Source organism: Ornithodoros turicata, chromosome 1 (assembly GCF_037126465.1).
Source record: "Ornithodoros turicata isolate Travis chromosome 1, ASM3712646v1, whole genome shotgun sequence".
NCBI classification, from domain to species: domain Eukaryota; kingdom Metazoa; phylum Arthropoda; class Arachnida; order Ixodida; family Argasidae; genus Ornithodoros; species Ornithodoros turicata.
Window position 1 is genome coordinate 195,165,033 of NC_088201.1, and position 10,886 is coordinate 195,175,918.

Below are 10,886 nucleotides of genomic sequence, written 5' to 3' on the forward strand. Positions count from 1 at the left end.
TCGTAGGGGTCAAATCCGTACTGCTTGAGTATGCGATACAGTGCTTGCAGTATGAGTTTCACTTTGACGTCGTCACTCTCCTTCGAGGAAAGAATGTTTCCGATGGAGGAGGAGGTGGTCACTTCAATTCTCTTGGCCATTGGCGAAAAGGTTCAACACGGCGGAAAGCAGTAGAGGAACCACCGACGAAAGAACGCCCTGTCCTCGCTGCTGAGACAGATAGCGCTTCAAACGTTGCGGATTCTTGTGAATCTTTTTGTAGGCGAGCCGTCGTAAAAAGCGTTTGTGCTTCTTCAAACGCGCGAACGTATCTGGAGTTAGAGCCACCTTTCCGTTCAATACATTGAGGCAAATTTCGGAGAGGTGTTTCATGTCGGACGAGGACGAACGTCTCAAGATGTCGCGGCGGCGTGGAGGGGGTAGAGTGGAGAGTACTTTGAGTAAAGTGAGGTGAGGGCGGAGATTCATTTCGGAGCGTAGATATATTGACGTTCTCCGGGAAAGATATTGCTACGCAACCTGTGATCCTCGTGCGTATAGTTGTGAAGATCCACGAGTAAATATGCGTGGGGCGACGACATCGCTTGTTTATATGCGTCCAGAAAATACTCCAATCTTTTTCTGCCAAATAGCTGTTGGCCGAAATGTTCCATCTGGTGCACGCTGCGCACGGTGCGCCACAGGACGACGTAACTGGCGTTGTAGGATATTGTTCTAAAATGGCTACTGTCGAAAAAGATGTTTTGAACGAGTAAGAAGATCGACGCGTTGGCGTGGTGAGAACCCCGAATGAAAAGATCGGTCACCTCCTTCAAGGAACCGGCGTCGGTCATGTGATCGTCGACGACGATCAGCGTAGCGCGCGACGTGTCCCACTCTCGCGGTAGCTCCTTGGTAAATTTTACGGAGTCCCCGAATTCGTCCTGCATGCTCGGCGAAGCATATTTCTGCACGTAGAATATTTGTGACGGAGGCTTGTCCACCACGTCGTTCAGGTTCCTCAACACGTTAGCAACGAAAGTAGATTTGCCGCACATGGAGGGGCCGCTTAAGATACAGCGAAAGGGATGACGGAAACGAAAAGGTTCGGGGGAAGACATGTTACGTGCGTACACGTTGCACGAAGAAAAAGAAGAGACTGAGACTCGAAGAGAAATGCATCGCTTTTATTTACACATCCTCGTCGTCGTCCTCTACATCGGAACTGCGTTCCCAATACAGATTGTCCAAGCTAAAGTTGGACTTCTTTTTCGCCAGTCTGTCTGCCGCTAAGATGCGGTCGAGCGTCTTCATCTTGTCCTGACACATTTCTTGACGTGCTTGCAACCATTCCAGACGGTGGACTTGAAAGGCTTCCTCCACGATGCCGCGTATAAATTCGCGAAGTTCTTCGTTTTTTGTCTTTTCCTTGCGACGACGAGAAACGCAGGAGAATAAACCACACATGGCGTTTTCCACGTATCGGTCAGAATGATGACGCGAGCGCGGTGCGCGCTGCCTTTATACAGATAAACGCGCGCAAAGAACGGAGAATGAAAGCGAAACTGAAAAGCCACCCGTCGCCGCTAGGAGCGCGCGCGCAGCAGAGAGCCGAAACCGAAAACACCCGCGGCCGGCGCAGAGGGAGCTAGAAGCGCGCGCGCGCATGCGCGGACGGGTGGAGCGGAGGGCGCGCGCGCATCCATAGCGGCCGCTGCGCGTCGCCTCTCTCAGTTTCTCTCGGACCGTCGCGGAAGACGGACGTGCGCTCCGCGCGCTCGCTCACTTTCTGGCTGGATCTCGTAGAGAGCAGACGTATGTTCTCCGCGCTCGCTCAGTTTCTGCCTGGAAGTTGCCGCGGGGGAAAAGGTGAGTGATTTGACGCGCTCCTTTTCTCGTATGTTTGCCGTGTTTAGCGGTGACCGCGCTCGTGTTAAGCCTTTTCTCGCATGTTTAGACTTGTTTTGCGGTGTCCAAGCCTGTTGACGCATGTTTAGCGATGTGTGGTTCCCGCCTTGTGTTAGCTGCGTAGTGTTGAGGTTAGGCCCAAGCGCACTCCTTTTCTCGTATGTTTGCCGTGTTTAGCGGTGACCGCGCTCGTGTTAAGCCTTTTCTCGCATGTTTAGCGATGTGTGGTTCCCGCCTTGTGTTAGCTGCGTAGTGTTGTGGTTAGGCCTAAGCGATCGTCCCCCCGTAAGCCTTTTTCCCCCGATGTGTACTGTTTTCTGTTTAGCAGTAGCGGTTAGACCTTTTCTCTCGCATGCCTAGACTTGTTTAGCAGTGCTGTCATTTTTACCTGCCGCTAGTATCTTGTTCTCTGTCTCTCTCCTCTAGAGCTATGATGGTGGCGCCATCTGGTGTGATGCCTTGCAACTAAGTGGCCACCTGTCGTCGATCTCTGCAACTACCCGACGTCAACAAGCACTGGTCACCCCGGAGCCGTTTCTTCGCCGCGGCATCGTTGATTTTCGAATAAATTGTTTCTCTCCACTCTATTTCTATCTTTTCATTTTATTTTCTAGCTATTTTTTATTTTTTATCAGCTCAAGTAGCCGGCAACTCACATCTTCGTCTGGACGTGTCTTAGATGATCCCCAATTAGTGTAATGACTCCCTGGTGGGTCCTGATTAATGTGGGGGGTCCCAATTAGCTCTAATTGCTAATTAATGGCGTCCAGACGAAGATGTGACTTGCCGGCTAGTTGAGCTGATACATTACTACTGTCGCTGAGCGATTGTTTACCGGCGTCGGCTGCGACCGTTTCCCGTTGGCACATTACGGGGGTTTGGTCTTTGCTGCGGACAGTCCCGACGAAAGTGGTCCGGGCTGCCGCACGTCCAACAGCCGGCTGGCATTCTGCGTTGCTGCCGCGGAGCATGCCGTTGCTCCTGCGGCCTCCTTGGGGTTTCGCCAGCTAAATAGCCGGGTTGCCCATGATTATGGGACAGGACGGGTCTGCCAAGACTCGTTCCTGCGGGGATCGCCCTCTGTTCATAACGGAAGGGATCGGGTGCTCGGCGTGATGGCTCCGCATAATAATTGCGGTTCTGCTCATCCAGTCCCACTGCAGGTGGGCGCTCAACCGAGGCTGCTCCCGCTGACCACGCACAGCGCGGTTCTAACGCCAATTCAGGCGGCGGCGGGGGCCGATACTCGAGTTCCGCTAAGAGGTCTCCTTCAATTGAGCGAGCCTCTTGCGCCAACGCCTCAAGGCTATTAAAGCGATGGACTCGAAGATAGGGCCGGTAGCGAGGATGACACTGACGGATAGCCCGTGTCACACGTTGCTCCTCTGTAGCAGTAGGTTCAGCTCTGCTATACAGGTCTTGCAAGGCCCGAACGAATTCTGCTAAGGTCTCATCTGGATGCTGAGTACGCTTATGCAGCTCCTCCAGGATACGATACTCGTAATCCGGTGGAAGAAATTCGCTCTTAAACCGCTTCTGGAAGTCCTGAACGGACGTAAACCTCGACTGCAGCCGAAGCCAGCGAGCGGCGTCTCCGATCAAAGCAACCTGCAGGATGCGTTGTATCAGGACTTCATCTGAGATTCCCATACCAGTCTGATAGGCTGTAAGGTCATCCAAGAAGTCTGCGACCGACTTTTTATCGGTGTAACCTGAGAAGGTAGGGACCGGTAAATTCAGTCGTAGGGGCGCTTGTGCCTGCGGCGGCGAAACCGACCCGGCATCAACGCGTTGTGCCACCAACGAACATAACTCCGTCATGCGTGACAAGAGTTCTGTCGTTATAGCGTAGTCAAAGTGCGGCACTGCAGGCACTGCAGATACCGTAATTGACGTACCTTGGGACGGAGGCACTGCATGTGCTCCTTTGCCCTCGGCTGGTCCTTTCGGCTCCGAAGGCGCCGAGTTGTCCGAAACCAGTCTCTCCTCTGAACGAGACCGCTGATGAACAGGGCCTTTGTTCCGGAGGTTGTATCTGCCTGCCGGCGAATGGTGCATCGGCTCCGGGGCTCGGGCACCGAGTGGGAGCTGTGAAGCACTCTAAAACACACTCAAACAGAACGCTAGCTCAAAAAAGGAAAAGAAAAAAAAATGACACCCCGGAAAAAGAACACAAACAAACCGGCGGGTCCTGACTGAAAGAAAAGAAAAAGAAAAAACGTACCAAAGGAAAAATTAACAACGCGTGCTGCGTCTTCCCCGCTGTCGAACGGACGAACTGTGACCCCAAACGTTGGGCGCCAGTTGTGGACACCCAGTGTTTCCACAACCTCGGAGCGTCAGTCCGTCCGTTCCGTCGCCAAGGAAGACACAGCAAACGAAAAGGTGTGAACAACAAACAAGGATTTATTCCATACCTTTGACAACAGATACGGTCGATACTCCCAGAGTAACCCAGCCTCAACTTCCCACCCGCTTATATCATATCCAAGCACACAATCAGCGCCCTCTTCCTGATGGGCGTACTCGTGACCGACGCGCTTGTTATCGACATAGGTCGCGATAACTGTTAATTAATATCCCAGAGTATCGCACCCGGGTCTCGTTCCCCTGTTGGACCCTGGTTCGGCGCGTTTGCTCAAATCTTCGTCCAGACGGCCGTCCCAGACGCCAAAATGACATTTTGATCAACTTTGATTGATAATAACACTTGATATAAAATTGATATCAAAGATGTCATAATCTAATTCTTTAGTCTGTATACTATTAATTATTATCCCAGAGTATCGGACCCGGGTCTCGTTCCCCTGTTGGACCCTGGTTCGGCGCGTTTGCTCAAATCTTCGTCCAGACGGCCGTCCCAGACGCCAAAATGACATTTTGATCAACTTTGGTTGATAATAACACTTGATATAAAATTGATATCAGAGATGTCATAATCTAATTATTTAGTCTGTATACTAATTAATACCCCAGAGTATCGGACCCGGGTCTCGTTCCCCTGTTGCACCCTGGTTCGGAGCGCTTGCTCAAATCTTCGTACAGGCGGCCGTCCGAGACGACAAAATGATATTTTGGTCAACTTTGGTTGATAATAACACTTGATATAAAATTGATATAAGAGATGTCATAATCTAATTATTTAGTCTGTATACTATTATTTAATATCCCAGAGTATTGGACCCGGGTCTCGTTCCCGTGTTGCACCCTGGTTCGGCGCGTTTGCTCAAACCTTCGTCCAGGCGGCCGTCCCAGACGCCAAAATGACATTTCGATCAACTTTGATTGATAATAACACTTGCTATAAAATCGATATCAGAGATGCCATCCTCTAATTATTTAGTCTGTATACTGTTAATTAATATCCCAGAGTATCGCACCGGGGTCTCGTTCCCCTGTTGCACCCTGGTTCGGCGCGTTTGATCAAATCTTCGTCCAGACGGCCGTCCCAGACGCCAAAATGTCATTTTGATCAACTTTGATTGATAATAACACCTGATATAAAATTGATATCAGAGATGTCATCATCTAATTATTTACTCTGTGTACTATTAATTAATATCCCAGAGTTTCGGACCCGGGACTCGTTCCCCTGTTGCACCCTGGTTCGGCGCGTTTGCTCAAACCTTCTTCCAGACGGCCGTCCCAGACGCCAAAATGACATTTTGAACAACTTTGATTGATAATAACACTTGATATAAAATTGATATCAGAGATGTCATAATCTAATTGTTTAGTCTGTATACTAATTAATACCCCAGAGTATCGGACCCGGGTTTCGTTCCCCTGTTGCACCCTGGTTCGGCGCGCTTGCTCAAATCTTCGTACAGGCGGCCGTCCGAGATGCCAAAATGATATTTTGATCAACTTTGATTTTTAATAACACTTGATATAAAATTGATATCAGAGATGTCATAATCTAATTATTTAGTCTGTATACCATTAATTAATATCCCAGAGTATTGGACCCGGGTCTCGTTCCCCTGTTCCACCCTGGTTCGGCGCGTTGGCTCAAACCTTCGTCCAGGCGGCCGTCCCAGACGCCAAAATGATATTTTGATCAACTTTGATTGATAATAACACTTGATATAAAATTGATATCAGAGATGTCATAATCTAATTATTTAGTCTGTATACCATTAATTAATATCCCAGAGTATTGGACCCGGGTCTCGTTCCCCTGTTCCACCCTGGTTCGGCGCGTTGGCTCAAACCTTCGTCCAGGCGGCCGTCCCAGACGCCAAAATGACATTTCGATCAACTTTGATTGATAATAACACTTGATATAAAATCAATATCAGAGATTCCATCCTCCAATTATTTAGTCTGTATACTATTAATTAATATCCCAGAGTATCGGACCCGGGTCTCGTTCCCTTGTTGCACCCTGGTTCGGCGCGTTTGCTCAAACCTTCTTCCAGACGGCCGTCCAAGACGCCAAAATGATATTTTGATCAACTTTGATTGATAATAACACTTGATATAAAATTGATATCAGAGATGTCATAATCTAATTATTTAGTTATTTAGTCTGTATACTATTAATTAATATTCCAGAATATCGGACCCGGGTCTCGTTCCCCTGTTGCACCCTGGTTCGGCGCGTTTACTCAAATCTTCGTCCAGACGGCCGTCTCAGACGCCAAAATGACATTCTGATCAGCTTTTATTGATAATGACACTTGATATAAAATTGATATCAGAGATGTCATAATCTAATTATTTAGTCTGTATATTATTAATTAATATCCCAAAATATCGGACCCGGGTCTCGTTCCCCTGTTGCACCCTGGTTCGGCGCGTTTGCTCAAATCTTCGTCCAGACGGCCGTCGCAGACGACAAAATGACATTTTGATCAACTTTGATTGATAAGAACATGGTGGGTCCCGGGAAAAGTTCGCTTTGGAGACGACGTAGTCATTGCGGTCCAACAGCATGTCATCCGGTGTTGAACGTGCACGAGAGTCGTAAGCAAAGAATGTACCTCGAGTTTTGATGCCCGCCCTGGCGTCTCCGATAAAATCGGGCAGTATGGCCGCCTATGTGTATGTGTATGCATGTTTCTGGGCGCCGCCATTGCGGCCGTTAACACACAGTTGGTGGTGACGGTAGGGAAGTAAAGAGAGAAGTTATAGGCTCTATATGCTGTGGTGAGACCGGCTGCGACGGAGTCCAGCGGTATGACGAGCGCAGTTTATGAGCGTAGGACGGACGGACTCAGGTTGCGCCGTTGGTGGACAGGCTTCAAGGTGAGTTGGTCGCTGCACTACGTAAGACAACTCCTCGCGAATTAGTTGACGAACAAGCATTCGTAGTGCTCCCACGTCCGGAAGGCTCGAGGTACCAGGCACGGAAGATTGGGCAGCGCGAAATGACGCGCTACGCAGGCCGCGCGAGCTCCGTTCCTCTTGAAGCGATCTGCAAGTTTGGATCACACTAGCGGCGGTGGAAGGTTCCTTCAGAACAATGTACTGGAAGGCCTTTTCAGCGATGCTTTTGGTTATATGATTGATCATCTCGAGCTCAGGCATGGCCAGATCCGACCGAGTACAAACAGCCAGGGCGTCCTCGATATACGTACGCTGTCTAACATTCATCGTGTTGTTGGTAACGTACCGAAAGGCTCGGAGCAGCGTCCATCTTCCTAACCGCCGCGGCGCCAAACAATTCGCGAACACTACTGTAAAAGAGAGCCCAGGTCTCGAACTTCGCTTCGTGATTTTCTAACCAAATGCTCGCGAGGTCGGTGAGGCAGAGTACAATGTTATTCAGTTTAGCAGTATCGTCCCATTTGTTCCGTGAGTTCACGCGGTCGTAGGACGCGAGCCAGTCTTCAATATCTTGGTTTCCAGTCCCCAAGAAAACCGGAGGATCACGCGGGCTCCGGCATCCTGAGTACGAGCCTCCGAAAACGAAGGTGCGTCATGAAGAAATGCGAGAACGGGAGACGGAGATATGGACTAAGGAGCAGCTAGTAGAAACTCGGGAGTCGATATGCAAAGCGAACCTCCACCAAACTGTTAAGAAGGATTCGGACCGGAAGTAACCGTGTTTATTCGGCATCGTACAGCACAGCCAAAGAATCCGCACACCAAGCATATCAATCAGTTCAGCCTGATGATGATGATTACGGGCTACCTTGAGAAAACCGGCCGGTTTCCACCACACAAGACATATATGTATTTCTCTAAAATGTTCCCTCACGCAAGCCGCATAAGTGGAGCAGAATTGATGAATACGGAACATCCTGAGCGGTAGTCTGAGGATTAACGTCAGTAAATGGTGATGTTGCAAGGATACTACTCTCCCAGAGGCAATCTAACATTGCGGAACTCGCTGCATCGTAAACAATTGTGGTAAATCGTGAAACCTTCCAGTCTACTGCAATTTTCCGCCTGTAGTTTTAAATTCTCAGCTCTGCCTGAGAGTTTTACTTCCGCGCTCTTCTTGGTGTTCCTAGAGCCGCTATTTATATATTTTCTTGTAATGGGCGGGTAATTACGTCGTCTTCTATTTCACGAGCAAAATACACGTGTGTAAATGTACGTCACATAGATAATACTCACATCTATCAGCTGTCTGTTCACAACAGTACTTGGGTGCGAGGATGTGGGTTCGTCGTCCACGTCGATCTCCTGAAATAAAAATGCGATTCTTACTTGACGGTGTCTGTACCGCGATATTTGTGAAGGGCATTGTACCAGATAGCCCTCAGCACAAAACGAGGCTAATCCTAAGCCACTGTCCTTCTATCCTCCTGGCCGTACACCTTGGTCGAAAGCTTGGTGTAGGGCCCACCTCTCGCGCGAGGTGGCACGCATTTCCATTGCGGTGTGGTGCTCGCAGGCGTTGCGACGGGACGCTCAGATCGACATATAGGTCATCCCATGCCGAACGCACTAGCTATTGCGCTCAACCTTCCCAGATGTATTTGAAAAAACCTGTGGCTCATTGTTCCCATGTGCTTTTGCGCAAATTTCAACAAAATCTCTTCTGAGTGAAGTCAAAGCATAATACTTTTTTTCCAATACGCTGTGATGGCTGATCCACACCTTTTTTGAAGTATTTATGCCCCGAGAAAACTATAAACTTCCTGTGTATTTTTTCAGAACTTTCGATTTTTTTCATATTTACTTAATTAGTTTGTGTAGGAGGCATAGAACATGTTAAAATATTTTGAGGCGCGCAGACTTGGCGCGCAGAAAAAAATCATGAATTTCGGTAATATTCCTTTTTACCACATGTTCAGTCACCAATCGCACACGGAAGTGTTTTTGATTAAAAAAATGGGACCAATTGCATTTGATAGTATGCCCCTTGAACATTTATTTCACAGAGATTCATGGAAGCATCATCTTTGTGTTTTTGCCAGGAAATAACAAAAAAAAAACATAAGAAACGCTTCACCACTCCTGCAGTCATCAAGCATTGCCCCGCAAAGCTCCTTCACCCAAGACTCATCGCCGCCGCTGCTGGCAAACGCATACGGGAGCTGTCCAAACCAATTTTCCGTGCTTGCAAAGACGTGTTGTATGTAGAAATTGACAATAATACTTTCGAAGCTTCACGTTATCGTGAGAACGGCCGGGCCGTCTGCTATGGCGCAGTACATGCGGACATGGAGCACTGGAGAGAGAGGGACGTACTTTGACGACGACGACGTGTCTGCAGTCTGCACCTATTAGGGGAGGTCGGGGGGAGAGTTGTCACAATGTTTACCAGTATTTTGCTGTGAGGATAGGACTTTCGTCAGGCTGATGAGTCCAACGCTTGATTTTAGTACGATAGTTTGGCTACACCACGCACATATTAAAATAAAGCCGTATTTCAAAAACAGTTTTTAAAAAACATCTGCTCGGAGGTCGTCAAGTGTGGCGTTACGCCCCAGTAACAGGGCAGGCTACCATACTGGCAGGGGCAGCTTGACTCAACTGCATTTTCTCGTGATCGTTATTGTGGAGGGGTACCGAATGGAATACCACTGGAAGTGCGTATACAAAACAAAGAAAGAGAGCAGTGAAGAAGCCTTTACTGGCTGGTTGACCGCCATGTTAAATGTAAAAAGTAGCTCTACGTTATTACACCATCTCTAATATGTTGTTAAAAAGCTACTGAAACACCATCTTGCCCATATAGATTGCGCTGTCAGTCGCTGCACCATTTAAGGGACGTGGCTATTTCCATACCTCATGTGGGACAACTGACCCCTCTGATAACCGCAGTGACTTCAGCTCAGCGTTGGACTTAACTGTGCAACGCGTTCCGCTGAAAATCCGTGGGAAGATTTCCCAGCGTTGAATACACACTACGAACACGTGTATTCTTCAGAGCTTTAGAATACGTCGTGTAACATTTGAAAATTGCAAGAACGGGCTATTTTACGTTGCTCTGTGCACCTTGCCATGCTTTCCAAGACAATAGAAGTTTATTCAACTAGTGTTTACTTGTGTCGCTTAAAAAATAGCTACGTAGCTTTACGTAGCTGGTGTGACAGCTGACCCTTGTGAGAGCTCTTCACGGTCGTCCGTACGGCTTGGGACAAAAGTTTACGGAACACGGCACGGAGAGGTGCCGTGCTAGATATCGGGAAGAGGTCGAATAAGAAACGGATGACCGGCTGTGCTATCAATCTGTCAGTATGCGTGTCCACTCTTGGTTGCTGCTAGGGTATCACTCCAAGGGAAAAAAGCGAAACCCCAGTGTTCCGTAGACCTTTGTCCCAAGCTGTACATCTAGCTCACTTTAATTGGAGGCGACACCGTCCTCCCGATCTGGTTTCCTATATTCAATGAAGTCAATTCGACATTGCATGATGAACTACTTGCAATGGGAACGAGACAGAGAGAAGGACGTCTCCTGAAGGTTATCTCCCTACCTTGCCCTCCTTTCTTACAGTGTCCAGAAATGTTAGCGCTAAACTAGCTACACTAGAGACAATATAATAATATTCTGAGAGCAAGCACCATCAGGGTGGCCATTGATGGGCTGGAGAGCTCGC

General features: G+C 48.5%; 1 long non-coding RNA gene across 1 annotated transcript; it reads left to right on the plus strand.

The window, feature by feature from the left end:
• The first annotated feature begins 1,700 nt into the window (after positions 1-1,700).
• On the plus strand, positions 1,701-2,474 carry LOC135374690 (uncharacterized). Its single transcript, XR_010417079.1, has 2 exons — positions 1,701-1,848; positions 2,314-2,474. It is a non-coding gene; the product is annotated as an uncharacterized LOC135374690 (long non-coding RNA).
• Positions 2,475-10,886: the final 8,412 nt, after the last annotated feature.